Below are 22,314 nucleotides of genomic sequence, written 5' to 3'. Positions count from 1 at the left end.
GGGGAGGGGAGGAGAGGAAAGGGAAGGGAACCCCGTGTCTCAATATATTAATATATTAATTCAAATCTGTTCTAACATCTTTCCAATAAACCATTATTTTTAAAATGCATTGAGGATTATGTAGAAGACACTAAACACAGTACTTTAACATCGGAGAGTACTTTAACTTTAATTGAGTTATTCCCATATTGTTCTGGTGTATTATCCTTTTATTTTTGTTGTCATTGTTGCTGTTGGGCCACTTAAGTGATACTAAAGAAGTGCAGTGAAGACTCTCAGTAGTACTCAGCCAACTTGGTAAAGTGGTATGATTAGCCTATTCGTCAGGAACCATCAGGGTCTCTCCAGTGCTTTGATTTTAAAAGTAGTTTAGGGGCTGGAGGAATAGCACAGTGGGTAGGGCGTTTGCCTTGCATGTGGCCGACCGGGGTTCAATTCCCAGCATCTCATATGGTTCCCTGAGCACCGCCAGGAGTAACTCCTGAATGCAAAGCCAGGAGGTAACCCCTGTGCATTGCCGGGTGTGACCCAAAAAGCAAAAAAAAAGTAGTTTAATTTTAAAATTGTCATAACATGAAAGACTGTATATAGTAAGACAAACACAGTACTAGCAAAATGTGACATCCTAATACATTTTAAACCCCCACAGAAAAGCCCTAATGACACTGAAAATTAATTAGATGAGACAAGCTGATGTGTAATACACAGACATTATAAATTAGCACAAGGGGTGGAGCAATAAAGCAGGAAGAGCTCTTGACTTGCACGCAGCCAACCTGAATTCTATACTTGGCACCCCATGGGATATCCTGAGCCACACTTGGAGTGATCCCTGAGCAGAGAACCAGGAGTAAGTCCTAAGCACAACTGTGTGGCTCCAAAAGCAATTAAATAAATAAAATCAGCACATAAATAAATTTAAAATAGGTAACAATTGCAAATGTCTGTACTAAAATTGAGTTTCTGAGTTAAAATAACATTGCATACTACAAAGAAAGAGCTTGTAAATTCCCAGTATTATAATAAATTAGAAAGACCAATGTAATTGACAATATAAAGAAAGTTTACATTTATGTAAGAAACTAATGACTCAAATACAGGGTTGAGAACCTGACACTTAAATATAAAATTTAGAGAGACAGAGAGAGACAGAAAGGGACAGAGAGAGACAGAAAGAGACAGACAGAGAGACAGAGTCAGAGAGACAGAGAGAGACAGAGTTAGACAGAGAAAGAGACATAGAGACAGATACAGACAGACAGAGATAGACCTGTCAGAGAGGCAGGTGTGGGGGGGGTGTTGAGGAGGTGCTGGAGGGAAACTGGGACCATTGGTGTTTGAACACAATTGAATCACTGTGATTCAATTTTTAAAAAAAATTAAAAGTATTCTCTTAATTTTAATTACTAATGAAATGTGTCCTGACTTCATATATTTTGAAGTTATCAAATTACACATGTGTATTCATATTTATATTATGTATACAATTATGCATATATTACGGAAATGTAAAAATATATATTGAATCATTTAGAGCCTATACAATTGTGATATGTAAACAGCTTTCACGTTTTTATTCTATGCCAGATGCTAAGAATTCAAAGATGAATAGGAGACTGTCCTTTCCCTTCAGGGAAACGTCTTTGGCAGCATACATTCAGTGAGGACTCGCATTTCTATCAATAGGATTTGTTGGAAGAAGTAGGGGCTTCTGGGTCAATTTTATCTGAAATTTTCTAACTTTTCTATCAATATAGAGAATCTCATCCTCAGTTAACCTATACAAAACTTAATTTTTCTGTACTGTTAAAAAGAATATCTATTCTTAATTAGTTTAGGAGTTATGGTAGATTATCCACTGAAAGATTAATTGCCTGCTTTCCAGAGAAGTATTATAAGCCATAAGTTTAAAGTTGGACCAGATGCATTTCAGCCCCGAAAACTCATTAACCATCTGACCATGTTGCACATATGGTAACAAAGTGAAGAATGTATCCAGTCAAAAGCACATAAACACTTTTTCATCATCATAGGACAACTGCCTCTTAAAGTAAGCCAGTAATATTTCTATTTCTCATACCTACAAACATCTAGTTTAGGATCAGAGAAGCCAACAAGAGAAAGATTTCAAATGGTAGAAGTATGCAGATGTTAAAATTGCCAAACTTTGTAGTTCGCTTTTGTTGCAAAAATTCAATTGAATTTATCTTTTTTAATCTCAAACTTAAAGTGAATTTGAGGCTGGGGATGTAAATGTCCATTCCATTCATTTTCTCTATTGGGTAATTCACCTGCACTAATTCCATTGGCCTAAATGACGTGGATATTTTTTTACTCGAGAGTGACTGCCTTCCTCTCATTTCTTTCTCCTCTATTTTCGTCAAGCTCCAGATACTCCAAAACTCCCTCACATTCCAGTCCTACACACAATACAACCACAGCCCAATTCACTCTTCTGAAGCTCTTCTCTGGTCACAAAATGACCATAGCTAATGAAGAGGGCAGAGGATGGCGCATATTTTTTCTTTCAGGAGAGGGACAAAAACTTCTGTTAGAATAACATCCTTCTTTTTTGCCATATATATGGCCATGATCAGAAATGTGTCCGGGCACAACAGGTGGCTTGGCTTTTTAGTTTTCACTTAGAGTTTACCCCCCCCCCCCTTGTTTTGTTTGACTTAGTTTTTTTCCTCACCTCAAGAAGAAGGCTCTTTGCAGTTTTAAAACCCCACAAGTTCATTTACTCTTAGGCACACAATGTGTTATAACTATTGGTGGTGGTTTAGGTACAACCTGTTGTCTGATGCATGGGTAATGTTGACTTAATAAACACAAGCATTATGCTTGATGAAATCTCTTAAGGAGAAACAAATTTATTTAAAAATCATTCTGTTCATTTCTTTCTTTGAATGTGAGCTAATTTTTTTGAAGTTTTTTTACCATTAACAATTTGTTTGGACCTAGACAGTTAGACAGGGCCCAAGGCGTTTGTCCTGTTATAGCTGACCCTGATATAGTTGTCTAGGCACTGCCAGGAATGACCTTTGAGCAGAGAGCCCGGAGTAGCCTGAACTCAACAAGATATCCCCCAATAACCCTCTAACTCTAACAAAATAATATTCTCAATATTCCAGTATGTTTTTATTTGCAAAGAGGTATCTACTGAATAGAATGATTCTTAAAATGTGTCCATTTCCTAAATATGAATTTTCTGATTTCTTAAAAGAAAGTAAAGGAGAGAGAAATTTTTATTTGAATAGACAGTTTGTATGTGTTCAGGTAAAAATGGGTCGACAACAATGGTCAAGTTATGTTGAATAGATTACACTACTCTCTTCCCCATATATATGAAAGAATGGTAATTTGACTCTATTATTTCTTCTACTTTTGAAGTGTAATGAATAGATCTGATGATAATTACAAAATTTCTAAATATATACACCAAGTTGTTTTCATGATTTTAACAAACAACCTAGGCTATTATCTTTTTTTGTTGTGCATTTTTAGAATAACTTTTATTTATTTGCTGAATGTGGGTGTTTATTTTCATGCAAGAACTTTAAAAAGTGTGAATACAGTTATAAATATTTGAGAGGAGGGCTAATATAGTCTGCCATAAAATACAAGGAAAAGTTATAAACTTTTCTTCATTAAATATTTTATCATTAATCTTATTCTGTAAACATTTTCATTATTAACTGTCTTTATTAATTGTGCAATAAGAGATTGAATTTTACCAAAGTTTATAGATTAAAGGTATAGAGAGATAGGGTATGGTGAAGGTTTAGAATTATTTAATTTGATCGATTAAACATTATAAGGAAAGCTTTATACGTCTTGTCTATAATCATTATTTGAGATTTTGTTTGGGGGGCTGGAGTGATAGCATAGTGGAAAGGAGTTTGCATTGTATGTGGCCAATCCAGGGTTCGATTCCCAGCAATCCCATATAGACTCCCGAGCACCACAGGGAGTAACTCCTGAGTACAGAGCCAGGAGTAACCCCTGTGCATTGCCGGGTGTGCCCCCCCAAAAAAGAGATTTTATTTGAATGGGTACAAATTTTTAATTCAATGGAAAAAGTTAAACTTAGTAATAAACAATTATAGCAATATATAATTACTGAAGAGGGAAATTTTTTTAACTCTAAGTGTACTGAGATTGTACAAAAGCAATGATGTCCTTATAATATAATGTTTATATTTTAAATTATAATATAAAAATCCAAATATCTCTAATGAGAGTATTTGCCTCATTTTAAGTGTTTATGTTAACATTACCTCATTTTAATAGAGCTATGAAACAACTACCAGCGTAATAGAAAGATAAAAATAAAATAAAGGAAAAGCAAGAACACATGACAGATTATAAAGTCTACAAAAAATTGCCATAAAACATTCGATAATTTTATACATGTTTGGCTTGAGGACTTCAATTCTGACCCTAGATTTGCACGCAGTCAGAATATTTTTTCCCCCACTGGAAAATTGTTGCTTACAATTTTGACCCTTAATGAGGTCAAAGGTCCTCATTCTCCTCATCCGAAAGAGCCCCCAATACACCATAGGGCTACACTAGCTTGCAATAGGGACAAATGGATGTACTGGTTCCTGCTCGAGCAAATTGATGAACAATGGCATGACAGTGATACAGTGATAAAGGTCAAAGAGATAAAAATATTGTTGCTCTGCATAACTATCACACGAAGTCATATAAACTGTAGAAATTTAGTTAATAAATTCTCTAACAAAATCTCACAAATCAACACAGGTCTGTATGAAATACGGATCTTGACACTTTAGCACAAGTGCTTGTGCTGTCTAACTATTCAAAATGTAGTCAAAGATAATGGAATATGTTTTGAAAATATTAGCCATGAATCATGACTTCTATTATAGGATTGTAACCATTTAAAATTTTATAGATTTCATACCTGAGCTATAAATATTATGGAAACACATTTTTAAAATGTTAAATGTGGCTGAATTAACTAATATATCTACAAATGTTTTCTAGGATTTTAATATGTTAACATATTATCTTGAGTTTAATGTATTTGGATTTCTACACTTATAAATAGATTGCATATATGTTTACTAGTCCCTTGAGTATAACCATACTACTTAATAATATGCTGAAACGATTTTTAATTGATTTGTTATCACAGAAGTTTCAGATGAACTTAATTGGTGCAAATAGTGTTAATCAAAATGTAAACAGGAAGAAGCTAAAACCAAGGAATAGCTACCACATATATCAAACATGCAAGACAAGTTTACATCTATTTTCGTATTTAATTATTAAGACAAATATTATTTATTTATATTAAATAAACTTTTAGTTTATTTATCTGACTGTCTGAACCAGACCTGACAGTTCCCAGGGCTTAAACCTGGCTCTGTGTTCAGGGATCTCTCCTGGAAGTGTCCAGGATGTATGGTACCAGAAATGAAACTTTGGTTGGCTAAAAGCAAGGCAAGCACCCTGATTGCTATACTATTTATCTGACTAGAAAACTTTTATTAATATATTATTTTGATATGAGGATATTATAATTTAGGTGCTTTAGTTACCTTGACTAATTTGGTCAACATTTATGAGGATACAAAATAGAAGATCTTTATTTCTCTGAATCTTATGTTTGTATCAATGATACTCTACATAAGTAAACATAATTTTTAATATTATCCATTTAGCAATTGATGTCTGGATAACTTATGTATTATACAGTGTATACTGTGACCATACTAACTGTGAACTTCACTTTCTGATTTGACCTCCTGGTCAAATTCCCTATTCCTCAACAACTCTCCTTTCTCATGCATAATATCCAAAGCGTTGTCACCCTGATCTCAGTAGAAATGCAGTCTAGTCTACAATATAAAAAAATGAGAGGGGCTGGAGCAATAGCACAATGGGTAAGAGGACATTTGCCTTGCATGTGGCAGACCAGAGTTTGATTCCCAGCATCCCATATGGTCCCCAACACCATCAGGAGTAATTTCTGAGTGTAGAGCCTGGAGAAACCCCTGAGCATCTCTAGGTGTGACCCAAAAAGAAAAAAAAAAAGAAAAAAAGTGAGAAATAAATTTATTAGTCATATGTTCTAGATACAGCTACAAGTCTTTACCTCAACATCAATTAATAATTTCAAAGCCCTAGTTTTGAAAAAATATTTGGATGTTAATATATTTCTCTGTGCTATGATTAATTATTATGTAAAATTTGATATAAGAACATAAGTCAAGATGTTTGCTATTGAGAGGGCAAAATTAATAGTAGTGGAAGACAGTCTGATAGCTTGGCAAAAATACCTAAAACCCAAACCCTTGGATGTTCACTTAATGTATATGTTTAAAGGAATTGAAAGCAGGGCTTGTAAGTGGAATTCATAGTAGCAGCATTCACAACAGCCAATATATGGGGAAAAGACAATGTCCACTGAGAGATAAATGGATGTATTTAATGAAATAGTATTGACACTTAAACAAAGAAAATTCATCACATTTTATAACATTTATGAACTATGAACTCTACTCTTAGAACGAGCAATTCTGGTAGAACAAGAGCCAGAAAAGACACGGTGCCTTTGTCCCACGCCGAGAAGGCCAAGAAGGGTGTCCCTGAGGCGAGCTCTAGCGCTGTCTGCAGCAGCGGCGCATTTAGGACTAATAAAACACTTCCCCAAGAGAAGAACACCAGGCCCCAACCCCCACCTAAAGCGGGGAGCACATTTTACGGAAGTACAACACTGTGCAATCACCTGCAGCGGAGGAAAGAAACTGGAAGCTGGTGTAATCCTGCAGGAAAAGTGTGTTGCTGCCCCAAACTTCAGGTAGGAGTAGACTTTCAGGAGGGGAGCGCCACCCATCAGGTTTTAGCTGGAGTGGCTTGCCCAGATCTGGTACTGGAAAACTCAGACCTCCACTGGCTACAAAGAGGAGCAGGCTGAATAGCTGTCTCTGGGTATGGGAAACCGCAACCGCCCTTTGCTGCCAAGGTCAGCCTAACTGTGACTCCAAATCAGCTGCAGACAACAGCAATAGGAAACACAGATCCAGAGCACCAGGTCAACTCTATAGCAGTTTCAGGACCCCTTAATCCAGTTGTACAAAACTGAAAATCAGAGGCTCCAGCTTCGTTCTGCTTGTATGAGTCCCTCATCATTATGAGTATATAGATCACCCCTCCTATCCCTCACATAACGCCGGAAAAGTTAAAATGTGGGAAAAAAAGGAGGGGTTCGGGGAGAATTCAGCTGCTTTGATATGGTGATAAAGCCTGGGATTATGCTCACATAACAGAATTTTCTAAGCCAACTGGGAAAGAATGCAAAGCAATAATGCTATTGGTATTTAGTGAACTAAAGGGGTCAGTGAGACCATCAATACATGTGGAGAGAATATTATGGGGAAAAAAATGGAAAAACTCATCCAAACTGAATTGAAAAGCTAAAGATGATACATGCTGTTCTTCAAACAAATACCAACAACAGCAACAAAAGCAGGAGGGAAGAAGCAAAAACTTGACTTGATGGACTCCAAAAAAAAAAGCCGACCAGCTGACCAGAGTGCAGGTACACTGATAGAAGAAAACAAAACCTTAGAAGCAAAATAAGCCCAAGCAGAACACCACATCATATTGCAAACAAAATGGCAAGGATCAAAAGAAGAAACGGACTCCAAAAGTAGGAGGAGAAGGGGCCGGAGCGATAGCACAGCAGGTAGGGCGTTTACCTTGCAAGCGTCCGACCCGGGTTCGATCCCTGGCATCCCATATGGTCCCCCAAGCACCGCCAGGAGTAATTCCTGAGTGCAAAGCCAGGAGTAACCCCTGAGCATCGCTGGGTGTGACCCAAGAAGCAAAAAAAAAAAAAAAAAAAGTAGGAGGAGAAAAGCAGTGTCTCATGTATATGGGAACCCCAACAAAATTCACATTGAATTTTTAAAATGAAACTCTTACAGTAATAGGATGAGATAACATATTCATTATATTGAATAAAAGGAGCCCCTGACCAAGAATCTTCTATTGTGTCTGATTGACACTCCAATTTGAGGGAGTAATACAAACATTCACAGATAAATAATAGTTGAGGGCATTTATTGACTCTAAAATTGCTCTACAAGGAATATTAAATGATATTCTACAAAAAATACAAAGAAGGCCCATTAGAAACAATAAGGGTAAAGATAAATCACATAATTTTTCAAGGAAAGACAGCATATAAGTGGAACTCAAACTTGAGTCACCAGTAACATGTACTGGTATCAATGTGTTAAATTTGAAAGAAGCAAGTTTAGAAATTAGATGTGTCTGCATGGTAATCTCAAACAAAAACACTTAGAAGATAGCAAACAAGAGACAAATATAATAAGATCATTACATAAAACTCTTTCATCAAATTGAAAGCAGAAAAATAAGGAGAAGCCAAAGAAACAATGCCAAATATCACAAAACATTCAAGATCCCCATTGAAAAAATATAATCAAATTAACCCCTACTAAAAATTTCTTCAAATGTCAGTGTATTGAATCCCCCAGTCCAAAGATATGGAATAGTGGGATAAATCAGAAAACAAAATCTAAAATTCTGATACCGATAAGAGACATGATTACATTCTCATAAGGTTCAGACTCAGAGCAAATGTTTGGGAAACCATTAGGCAAATCTTGGGCTAAAAATATCAGAAACAGTCAAATGTAGCAGACCAAATAGCACTCAAAAAACAGAGAGAACTGTAAAAAGCATGGATATTGCATACTGGTTAAGGGAACAACAGATCAATAAGAACTAACTCTTAATAAAAATGCCCCAAATTAAGAGGCAACAGAGTTAAAAAATATAGCTAATAAACTAGAGGAAATACATCAGTGGCAACCAAATAGAAGTGGAAAACTTTAAAAGCAACTGCTAATAAGAGGAAACCATGAATAGAAACACAAAAGCCCACTCTTGTCACTGGACAATCAACCAAACAGAACATCAATAAATAAACAAGAGTCCTAAATTAGGAATTGTAAAAGCTGAAATGAATAAACATTTATAGGAAGCTGTATCTTCAAAAGCCGAATATACATTCTTATTCAATGCACACAAATGTTCTCCAGTTAATACTGCATGCTGGGATCCATTTTGAGGATCCATACAATAATGAAATTAGAAATCATAGCAATTACCCTTTCAGATCACAAATCTTGTAGAGTAAAAAGTAATCTTTAAATATTTTTTGAGTAAAAGCTAAAGCAATTAATAACTAAATAACAAACTGGGAAATGATGACTGGCACAAAATGAACCACGCTGTGACCAATCTATCTGTCTGCTTCTTTCATTTCAGTCTCTTCAGTCTTTAAGGGGGCTATGAATGGAGTAGTAGCTTCAGAAGCCATTTTAAATTGACTAGAGGACACATACTTGACTATGCAAGGGAGTAAAAAGCCAATGCTAACCTAACAATAACAATAATAGAACTTAAAGGATAGTCTATTAGTCATCAGAATCTGAAAGAGTGATTTTATTCTAAAGAATAAAAGCTATTCCCATGGAGGGAAGAAAGCTGAAGAAAACAATAGTTACTCTATTGCTACTTATTTGTACTTCTTCTATGTAGCTCAGCGATCCCCCTTCTTGGCATCTATATGAAATAAAAACCAAAACATTCACTTGAAATGCTAAGTGCACAGCTATGTTCATTGTTGCATAGGATATGGGTTTGGGGGAAGAAATAAAACCCAAAGTAAAACAATTTATTTTGTTTAATAAACAACAGATAGATGGAAAGCATCCCAAAGCATAAAGAGGAGATCCCCTTCTGATAGGCCAGAAATGAGACTTGATTAGACTCCAGATGGGACCTGGGAGATTTAACAGTCATTCGGGCGCATGTTATCTTATACCCAAACCAGGCTCAGCTTTCAGCACCACAAGGCCTCCTGAGCCTCACTGTCATGGTCCCAGAGGTCTAGATCACTGTGCGGTATTTCCTGGAGGCCCCCAACACAACAAAGACTAAACAGTACCTCACCCTGGGGTCCAAAAATGGAACAGTCTATGTGCTGGTCGATAATCACAGGGAGTAGCGCCTGTACTTCCCAAACACTGCTTTAAGGTCAGCCACCATCGCCACCCAAGAAATGACAATGAATGACTAAAGACAGCAGAGCCAGGCAGGAAGGTAGTCCCTCCAGAGAGAGAAAACACTTCTTTAAAAATTGCAGTTTGAAAGACTGATAAAACTTCTTTTTTTTTATTTCTTCCTGACAACACTCTTGTAACATACTAATTCACAGCAAAAAGTCCCAGTTGGGACAGTTTGGGGGAAAAATCATATAAAAAGAACTTTTGACAATGCAGAATGCACTCCTTCACCACAACATGGGTGCATGATTTCTGTCTTTTATATCTTCTCTCTGGAGAAATCCATGCTACCTTTTGAACATGTTAGCTCGCTCTCTCTCTCTCTCTCTCTCTCTCTCTCTCTCTCTCTCTCTCTCTCTCTCTCTCTCTCTCTCTCTTTCTCTCTCTCTCTTTCTCCATCTTTCCTCTCATATTTTCTTGTAAATGTAATCACTTTATCTTTTACTCTGTTCCCTCATTTTTTACTAATAGAACTATTTTCTTTTACTATCTGCATCCTCATTTTTTTTTGTCCTGTGAAGCTAGATAATGAACCAGGGAAACCCATGTGAAAAACTCCAGATTGATTTCCCTGTTGCTGCAAAAACCAGACCTTTTTTTTTTTTATTAGCAAGAGACCATGGCTCCAGAGAAACTAGAGTGGTGAGTTCTAACCATGCTGTGTGGTGTGGCTCAAGTGTATCTGAGTAACAACATCACAGTTGCCTTGTGGACCTGAGGGGGCCCTGATATCCATGAAGGTCTGTGGCAGATTTTTATCTGTGATAACCTCTCCCCAACACCCCTTAGGAACAGGCACTTCTTGGGGGTTCCCAGAAGAAACATGTATACCTTGCATGACTTAAAATTTATAGCCCTTGAAAAACTTCTTCCTCTCAACCTGCCATTAAATTTCTATTTTTATGTGTTTAAGAACTTTAGCTTCCTTGCAGAAGTGGAATTATGAAGCATATTTCTTTTTTGTAACTGGGTTATTTCACTCTAGCATGATGTTCTCCATATCATCTATGTTGTCACATCAGATTATTTTTCATTTTATACTGAATAATAATGCATTGCATGATTACATCACCCCTTATTTATCTGTTCATCTGTTGATGTGCATTTGGGTTGCACTAACTTCATGGCAATTTTGCAAAGTGCTGCAGTAAATTTGGGACAACAACTATCTATTCAAGATGCTGATTTTCCTTTTTTTGACTGTGACTCCCGAAGAGTTATTGACAGATTATCTAGTAGTTTTATTCTCAGATGTTATCCATATTATAGCACCGTGTTATTTTCTAAGTAATAAGGCATTGGATTCCAATTTCTCTGCTTCTTTTCTGACATGTTTTTTGGGGACAGAGAAGAGTCACCCTAACAGCTGAGGTATTACTGTGATTCTGATTTTTTCATATACTTGTGGGCTATTTCTTAGCTTTTTTTTTGTTTCTGGGTCTTGTGTGTGTGTGTCTTAATGTCTATTTAAATCTTTTCCCCTTTTAATAACCATTTAATTTGGCTATAGTTTCGGTTTTAGTATTAGATTCTATGAGATTCTTTTATATTTTGGATATTACCTCCTTATCAAGAAATATAGTTTGCAAATATATTCTCCAATTTTATGTCATTTCACAAATATTTTCTTCAGTGCAGATTTTAGTTTTCTGCCATTGTATTTGCCTATTTTATCTTTTGAATTTGATAGCTCTTGGTATCTATGTTTCTGAGATCATATGAAGAAATAATAACTAAGACCAGCATTAGAAATCTGTAGCCCTAATGTCTTCTTTTTGTGGGTTGGGGTGGGGGGGGCAAATATTTTTATTTATGAGATGTCTAATCTGATCCACACTTGTTTTTACTTCATTAAATATATTGAAACTTAGAGCAGATATATATTTCTATATATCATACTATATAATATGACATATTATATACATGTATAATATAATAAATATGTTTTGTTTCTATTATGCTGTACCAATTTACTCTACAACTATTAATGTAGCTACACAATTTTATTTGTACATATATTATTTTGTTTTATTGGTGCTTGGGCCACATCTGGCAGTGCTCAGGGGTTACTCTTGGCTCTGCACTCTGGGAGACCATTTATGGACACATACAAGGAACACACCTTACACACAGTACTATCTCCGCAGTCCAAAGCACTTTTCTAATAAAATAGAATATAATAAGATTATGTTTTCTTAGTCCATACAAAATTTTTTAAATTAAAATATAATCATGCATAATGAAATTTTGTCAGATTTTAGCCAAAGTATGTCATTATATACTGAGTATCCATGTATTTACCATGGCCAGAGACACACTTCACCATCTGGATTACCGGATCAAAGCATATAATCTCTGTGATAGTGAGGTATTCATGGTAAATGTACTTAGTGGAGATGACAGACGCCTATGTGGCCAGGCAGAAGTATATTTTAGGTAAGGGCACCAGGTTGATCTGGAATGCTGAGAGATCAGTCCAGGGCTCTGTCAAATCTGGGGTTTTATATAGCACAAATACTTCCCAAACAAAAGTTTATTGAAATAGCACTGTTTTTGCATATTTGCAAGATAATATCCTCATTGACTGACTCAATGCAAGATAGACACTTGTGCTTGATTCTCCATTCAAGGATATTTATGATTTTTTTTACTGAAATACAAAAGAAAATTTGGTCTGTCTCAGAGAAACATATTTGAAAAATGAGGAATATATTAATAGAATATTTTATATCATTGCAGATGTCTTCTAATGCTGTGACAATGACAAATCTCAACAAATCTCCATTTCTTGAAGCTTAGTTACAGTGCAGAATCAGAAACAATATTAATTTATTGCATTTTTTAACCTTAGGATCAGGGATGCAGCTTGACTAGTAGAGTGCCTGTTTACAATGTATAGGGTCTTGTTTGCACCACTAGGAGCTGTAGTTCCCAAACACAATCTTGAGTGGCAACTGAGTGCCATCCACATTCACTTTCCTCTGGGGTCACTCCTGGCATACTAGGTGACCATATGAAGTATCATGTATTAAATAAGGATTGGCCACATGCAAGACAAATGCTTTAACCTCTATGGTTCTAATTATTTTCCTTGAAGTGATAGGCTACTTGATTTATTATTAGACAAATGTCGACCAAAAAGCAAGTTTGAGGTTAATATTTTTTAAGTCATTCTTTAAAGTAAAAAATAATGTTCCAGGGACTGGAGCAATAGTACAGTGGGCACATGGCTGATCTTGTTTTGATTCCTGGCATCCCACATGGTCCATCAAGCCAGTCAGGAGAAGTTTCTGAGTTCAGAGCTAGAAGTAACCCTTGAGCATTGCTGCGGTGGCCCAAAAATAAAACAAAAAATAAATAATGTTCCAGTGACAATACCTAGGTTATTTTTTATGTATTCACAAAAAATATGCAAATACAATCTGGAGATTGTATATATAATCTTCTCCCATTCATTACATTCCCCTTTCCGTGTTTAGTGACATCTCTCTCTCTTTTGCTCTCTCTCACATATATACACTTATTTCTTAAATTCCTTTCAATAAAAATGATTTTGTTTAAGATCGAAGCCAAAGGGCTAACTAAGCTTGGAATTTAAATCATTTAATGTGGGACTGTTATTTAATATAATTCTATGACTTATTTGGACGGCCTATAAATCATCATTCTATAACTGTCATCTCGTTGCTCATCAATTTGCTCAAGCGGGCACCAGTAACATCTCCATTGAGACTTGTTACTGTTTTTGGCTTATCGAATATGCCATGGGGAGCTTTCCAGGCTTTGCCATGTCGGCAGGATACTCTCAGTAGCTTGCCGGACTCTCTGAAAAAAATGTATACAATTATAAATTTATATTAAAATTATACACAATATATAATTTTTCATATATACATTATGGTGCTCAGGGCTTACTCCTGATTCTACATTAGGAAATTATTCCTGGCAGTGGGACCATATGTAGAACTTGTGTTTACCACTTGCAAAGCAATTGCCCTACCCACTCTAAGATGGCTACATTCCTGTTTATTTTGTTTGTTTATTTTGGGGGTCTTAATTCTGGCTCTGCACTCAGGTCAGTCCTGGCAGTCCCAAGGAGCATATGAAGTGTCAGGTATTGAACACTGGTCAGCCACCTAAAAGCCATGTGCCGTGTACTATCTGTTTGTCACCTCCCCAAATCTTTTTTTTTTTTGTCAATTAAGATATATTTTTTTATTATTTTATTTTTTAATTTATTTATTTTTAATTAGAGAATCACAGTGAGGGTACAGTTACAGATTTATACACTTTTGTGCTTATACTTCCCTCATACAAAGTTTGGGAACCCATCCCTTCACCAGTGCCCATTCTCCACCACTCGTAAACCCAGTGTCCCTCCCACCCTCCCCAATCCCATCTCCCCCCCACCCCACCCTGCCACTGTGGCAAGGCATTCCCTTCTGTTTTCTCTCTCTAATTAGCTGTTGTGGTTTGCAATAAAGGTGTTGAGTGGCCGCTGTGCTCAGTCTCTAGCCCTCATTCAGCCCGCAACTCCCTTCCCCCACATGGCCTTCGACTACAATGTAGTTGGTGATCGCTTCTCTGAGTTGACCTTTCCCCGGAACGTGAGGCCAGCCTCGAAGCCATGGAGTCAACCTCCTGGTACTTATTTCTACAGTTCTTGGGTGTTAGTCTCCCACTCTGTTATTCTATATACCATAGATGAGTGCAATCTTTCTATGTCTGTCTCTCTCTTTCTGACTCATTTCACTCAGCATGAAACTTTCCAACCCCATCAAAAAATGGGGCGAAGAAATGAACAGAAACTTTACCAAGGAAGAAATACGAATGGCCAAAAGGCACATGAAAAAGTGCTCTGCATCACTAATCATCAGAGAGATGCAGATCAAAACAACTTTGAGATACCACCTCACACCACAGAGACTAGCACATATCCAAAAGAACAAAAGCAACCGCTGTTGGAGAGGATGTGGGGAGAAAGGGACCCTTCTTCACTGCTGGTGGGAATGCCGACTGGTTCAGCCCTTCTGGAAAACAATTTGGACGACTCTCAAAAAATTAGATATTGAATTCCCATTTGACCCAGCAATACCACTGCTGGGAATATATCCCAGAGAGGCAAAAAAGTACAATCGAAACAACATCTGCACATGTATGTTCATCGCAGCACTGTTTACAATAGCCAGAATCTGGAAAAAACCCGAATGCCCCAGAACGGATGACTGGTTGAGGAAACTTTGGTACATCTATACAATGGAATACTATGCAGCTGTTAGAAAAAAGGAGGTCAAGAATTTTGTAGTTAAGTGGATGGGCCCAAATCTTTTTTTTTTTCTTTTTGGGTCACACCCAGCGATGCACAGGGATTTCTCCTGGCTCTGCACTCAGGAATTACCTCTGGCGGTGCTCAGGGGACCACATGGGATGCTGGAAATTGAATCTGGGTTGGCTGCGTGCAAGGCAAATGCCCTACCCACTGTGCTATTACTCCAGCCCACCGAAATCTTTTTAAAAAAATGTTTTAAAAAATTTCACAACTACTCAACCCCATAAATGATAGTAGACGATATTAAATTTAACTTAATTTTTCTCTCAAGTTTTGGTGTCACCCCCAGTAATGAAATACACACACACACACACACACACACTCACACACACATATGTACACATACAAGAATCTTTGAATTCATAATGTAAAAAGTTCCAGCCTGTAAGTCATAGTGCTCTCTGGTATGAATAGGCCCCTGGTTACAACTTCCAATATATAAGTAAAGTAGATAAGCTTTTTTCTGTGGAATCACAAAAAGGCAAATCCCTACAAGTTGAAAACTTCAAAGTATTATTGGAAATTGATTTATAGTGTAAAGCACTACATACTGTTATGAGGAAAGTTAAGTCTGCTCTTCCATCTCTCTTTAAAGTGTATCAATGTTAATTTTTTGTGGATTGGAGAAATAGAGTGAAGCAAAATACTTGGGACATTTGTATTTACTTAAAATAGTTTAGTATTTCATACTATGTATGCATACTAAGCTTAATATAGAGAATATATTATGTATAGTAAACTGGCTTATATCAAAAAAAGTTAACTCACTATTGTAATCATTCATAGCTTATTTATGAAGACTTGGTTATAATTCTTTCATAAATATGCAAAAAAACAAGTTTATTATTTTATTTAACTTTTCTTACTTTACAGAGTCTAACTTTTACTCTGTCTCTGTATCACTGAAAAAAAAACATATTAGACTATTAAACATATACGTGTGATATATGAATCAAAAGTAAAAATTTTACAGATCCACATTATTAGTAATTTATAATTTATAATATTTAACTTATTATTAATAATGAATAACACTGTTGTAACACTATCATCTCATTGTTCATCGATTTGCTCAAGTGGGCACCAGTAACATCTCCGCTGTGAGACTTGTTGTTACTATTTTGGCATATCGAATATGCCACGGGTGGCTTGCCAGGCTCTGCCATTCAGGCAGGATACTCTAGGTAGCTTGCCAGGCTCTCTGAGAGGGATGGGGGAATCGAACCTGAGTTGGTCAGATGCAAGGCAAATGCCCTACCCACTGTGCAATCGCTCCAGTCCAATAAACATAGTTACATATAGTTAATGATGATATGCAAAGTTCCCAGAACATATCAAATTCAAATATTTACTAAATCAGCTACTAGAAACATAATGGTGAAGCAGCCCTCGCCTTTATTCACTATGCTAACTTAGGCTGACACTTAACTGCAAGTCATGATGGGTCGTGAGAGGTAGTGCAAGGGTAAGGTACTTGCTGGCATGTGGCTAACCTGGATTTTATCCCCAGCACTCTATATGGTACCCTGGCACTGCAAGGAACTATCCCTGCATGTAGAGTCAGGAGTAAGCCCTGTAGCCACCATCCCAAACCCAAACAAAACAAAAGAACAAACAAGAAAAACAAAGCTCTAATAATTTATTTTTTTCTGTTCAGTATTAACGCAGCTAGCATTCATCCTGGGGCTGGAGCAATAGCACAGCGGGTAGGGCATTTGCCTTTCACATAGCCAACCTGGGGTTCGATTCCTTCGTCCCTCTTAGAGACCCCAGCAAGCTACTGAGAGTATCCCGCCCGCACAGCAGATCATGGTAAGCTACCCGTGACATATTCATTATGCCAAAAAAGTAACAAGTCTCACAAGGAGACATTACTGGTGCCCGCTCCAGCAAATCGATGAGCAACTGGATGATAGTGATACAGTAATGACAGTGACAGTGACAGCATTCATTCTGAGTTCCTACTTTTCTAATATTTAAGATGTGTATGTTTTTGTTTATCTGCATACTTACCTATGTGCTAGAATATGATAGAGAAATAACATAATTTTTGTATTTAAAGAATTTTAGCATATTTATTTAGAAATGTGCTCATGTATTAAATTGCTTCAACATTAAGACTTTAAAATGTTGACTTTTAAAGAATTTACACTGCAACCCAAAAGTGGAACTGCCTTGGTTGTTCGATAAAATTTATCAGTAGATAAGTGTATATTCTTATATGTAATTAAAGGTATGGAAAACAGCTATGCAGGGTTCTCTTCTCAATCTTCATTAAACTAGAGTAATGTGAGTCCATCTATAAAAAATGGTTATGTGTTAAACTATTACCTGAAAATATAGTCAGTTTAAAACTTATATTCATATACATGAGAGCCTTTATTTTCTAAAGAAGTTATATTTAAAATAGTTGATTTTATTAAAAAATCCCAAGCATTAATTCTCTCTAATCATTTAATGACCAACATTCTAGATTCCAGACAATTTTTCATATTAGTATTTTCTGTTTTCTATAAAAAATATAGTCATCTCTACATTTTAATATTACAAATTCCACATTATCACAAACCTGGGGAATAATTTCAATTACTTCATGTTAATGATTTCTAACACCTATACTTTAGTTTTCGAACTCCACTCTCCTTTGCTTAATATTTCCCTAACATTTTTACTTGATAACACAAAAATATGGCAATAGGCTTTTTTGTAGAATTTAGACGAAGATCTTAATTTTCTTATTTTTTATCTTTGTTTTCAAGTTTGTTTTAACATCATAATTGACATAGATATTTATAATGGGTTTTCTGGCAAATCATATATCTACCTCCATCCCACTATCTCACAGTCCCACCCCACCCACCACTTACTCTAGATTTTTTTCCCCACACTCACCTTTACTCCTTGGCATTATGTTTTTATATTTAATTATATTAAACTTGCTTAATCACGGTATTATTTCATAAATGTTCCATTTCCCCCTCATTCAAATATATTACGTTTTGTTTACTAGCAACTTAGATGCAAGAAATGTGTGTATGTTGTGTGTGTGTGTGTGTGTGTGTGTGTGTGTGTGTGTGTGTGTGTATGGAAGATATTAGGCCAATCCTAGAGGTGATCAAGGTTTTTTTATGGTCCTATGCTCAGGTAAGGTAGAAGTGCTCAGGAGACCACGTGTGATATTAGGATTTAAGCTAGAGCCACAGCTGCCACAGCCACATATAACACAAGTATCTTACCTCCTCTACTATGTCTCCAGCCCTGAAGAGGGACTTGCATAATATATACTGGAAAATAAAAGATCTTAAGCATTTTCCATGGACTTTTACAAAGATTACCAGATAAGGAAGGCCTTTGATTCTGTTGAAACCAAAGCGGTCATCGAAGCTCTAGCCAAACAGGGAGTTCCAACTCAGTACATCAGGATCCTCTGTGACTGTATTACGGATTCACCACCAGGATCTCACCATTCTATGAAGAGTGATCATAGACATAAAGAGAGGGGCTCAGCAGGGTGATACCATTTCACCAAAACTCTTCAGTGCCACCCTCGAGAACATCTTGTGATGACTGGAATGGGAAAGAATGGAAGTGAAGATAGAGGGTTGGCAACTACACCACCTCAGCTTCGCTGATGACATCGTTCTCATGATGCCAAACATTAGCCAAGTGGCACAAATGCTGGCCGACTTCGACCGCAAGTGTTGAAAGGTCAGGCTGCAGCTGAATCTGAGCAAAACAATGTTCATGAACAATGATCTAGTCCCTGACGTTCCATTTGTTCTCAACAGAACGAACATCTCCAATGTAGCAGCAATGTGTACCTGGGTCAAGAACTCAAAAAAAAGAATGACTTGGCACCAGAACTGCGCAGGAGGAAGAGAGCAGCATGGAACACCTTCAATAGCGTTGAAGAAGTGGTTAAGAGGATGAAGAACCTCTGGCTTCAGGCACAACTTTTGGACTCCAACATTCTTCCTGCACTAACATATGCCTCAGAGACCTGGGCCCTACACAGAAAGGACGAGAATGCTATTTGAGTATCCCAAAGAGGAATCGAAAGAGCTATGCTAGTAGTATCACATCTCACTCAAGTGAGAGAAGGAATCTGGAGTTCCAACCTCCGACAGTCATGAATCAGGAATGCTGTCTTGTTTGCCAAGGCATCAAAAATCAGATGGGCTGGACACATAATGTGATTCAGAGAAGGCTGCTGGACTAGAGCTATTACCAACTGGATTCCGTGGGACATCAAAAGACCACGTGGCTGCCCACCTACAAGATGGTCAGACTTCTCCATCAAAACCCAGAATCAACGGTTTGAGGCTCTTCATGTTCCTGGAGCGAGCAGATACCATTGGGCTACGGTAGCATGCAACATGGAGGAATGGAAATGCTACTGGTGCCTGCTCAAGCAAATCGATGAACAAGAGGATGACAAGTGATACAAGTAATGCGAATTTTATCTTTTCTTATTGGTGAGGTATATTCTATTGTGAATATATGTACGTATTATGTATTCTATAGTATGTGTCTACACATATGTATATATAATTTATATATGTAAATATATATATAATCTTTTATTTTGCCTTTTTAAAAAATTTTGCATATAGTGGGCTTGGGCTACATCCAGTGTACATAGAATTACTCCCATCTCTGCACTCTGAGACACAGCTACTGATGATCAGGGGACCATGTACAATGCCAGGGATTAAACCAGAATGTACCCGGTGTAAAACAAACTCCATAATCATGGTACAATCTCAGCCTCTAACCACAAAATTTTTATTTATTCATCTGCTGTTGGGCATTTGAGCTGTTTCCAAAATGTGGCAACTATAAAATAATATAAAATGGTGCTGCAATGAATTAGTGCTTTAATTTTTTAAGCCATTGAATGCAATGTTTTTGCTGTTTTGTTACAGAAAATTAGCTAGCAATTACTGGGTTTTTTGTTAGGCTAACTTTGCAATCGTTTGAAAGCCAGCTGTAAAGATGTACATTTGCCGTACTTTCATACATCAACTGATGGTAGGGGAGAAATTGGGAAACTGATACAAAGTATATATGTGTGCCTGTCTGTATAGAGTACTTAGTTAATATTTCTGTTTGTTTATCTCACTTTGAAAAGTATAAAATAAAACAAAAATAAGCTATGTCTTCATTTTTAAGAAAATTAAGATTTTGGGAGTGGTAGGGGGTCTTTCTAGGCATTTCTCAGGATGTTTGGGGGTACCTCGTTTGGTTCTCATGCAACTGGCAGTGAGTTCAGTTCAAGTGTCAAGAATGTGATTCTACTTGGGCTCTGAATAATAGTGGGTACCTGGTCATCCTGGTCATTCCAGGCATATTTAGTGTCCCAACTTGTGGTGCTTGAGGGTCTCCTGCACGGCAATTAACAAAGCTCGAGGAAACTTATACTACCCAGAATAAAACCAGAGCAGAGGGCATGCTACACATGCGCCCTAACCATTCTACATACTTCCAGCACCAGAAAGTAAAAAAATATTTTAACCAGAGTTTAATTTAACTTAAAAATATGGACTTAAAAATATAAATACTTGGAAAACATTAATAATTATCTTAAATTTCTGTACTCTAAAATATGCAAAAATAAAATATGTGTGTGCATATAAATTTTACAGTATAGAAATCTGTATGTGACAGTAGAAGTCATCATATAATAAATATAAGATAACACATAAAATTCTATTTTTACCTCCTTCATAATTTTATATTAAAACATAATTTTAATTAAAAACTAGTCACATTAAAATTTTTTCAAAATCTGAAAAAGATCACAGTAAAATTATTCTTGGCAATAAATGTGGTCAAGAGGCTAAATGGTATAAAGGAAATTCAAAATTCTCTGGGGCAAAAGTGTTCAGAGATAGTTTTTTGGGGAAAAGGGTGGACATGTCAGTTAAGTGTGTCTTCACGATCTGAAACAATGAACATTTACATATGTAGGTCAGATTATTATAAAAAGACTATTTGGGGGGCTGGAGCAATTGCACAAAGGGTAGGGCATTTGCCTTGCATGTGGCTGTCCCAGGTTTGATTCCCAGCATCCCGTATGGTCCCCTGAGCACTGCTAGGGGTTATTCCTGAGTGCAGAGCCAGGAGTAACCCCTGAGCATCGCCAGGTGTGACCCGAAAAGCAAAAAGAGAAAAAAAGAAAAGAAAGTGAATGAGTTATGCACAATGGCAAGACTTAACTTCTAAATACATTTACATTCTCAAGATGCCAGTGAATATAGATTTTTTTTTATTTATTCAACTAAAAATACACATGAAAATTTTACTGGAAGTGTTAAAGAAGCAGTCATTGCTCTCTTCCTACAATTTACTGGCTTAAAGATTTAGATACTTAAATCTGAGAGTCCCAGGAGTTTAAATGGGAAAGAGTGATTCTATATCATGAAGATAATAAATTACATATAGCAAAGGCTTACATATTTTGACTTACATATTTATAAATCAGTATTAAATAAGCTTTTCCAATATTTTTTCAGTTTTAAGAAGTGAAACAAAATTTGATTTCAAGCATCTTTGCATCAAAACCTATCAAATATTTTATTCTACTGGTACATGTGTAATTGCATCAAAATGTTAAGTACATAAGGAATAGTTCAAATGGGATACTTTGAGCAGAGTACATTTATATTTATACTAATATTAGTTATGGTTTGTGGTTATTCCATTTAAAATTTGTTGCTAAGGGCCTCTGACTCAAGTGTTGCATGCAGTGGGCAAACTGGCTATCATATGTAATTGGAGGGTTTCCAGAACCACAAACCATGATGGATGGTTCTTAGAAATCTATTACATGTGAAATACATATAAAGT

This window comes from Sorex araneus, chromosome 1 (assembly GCF_027595985.1).
Source record: "Sorex araneus isolate mSorAra2 chromosome 1, mSorAra2.pri, whole genome shotgun sequence".
NCBI lineage: Eukaryota > Metazoa > Chordata > Mammalia > Eulipotyphla > Soricidae > Sorex > Sorex araneus.
The sequence above is the reverse complement of the archived record's forward strand: the minus strand, read 5'-3'. Positions refer to the sequence as shown.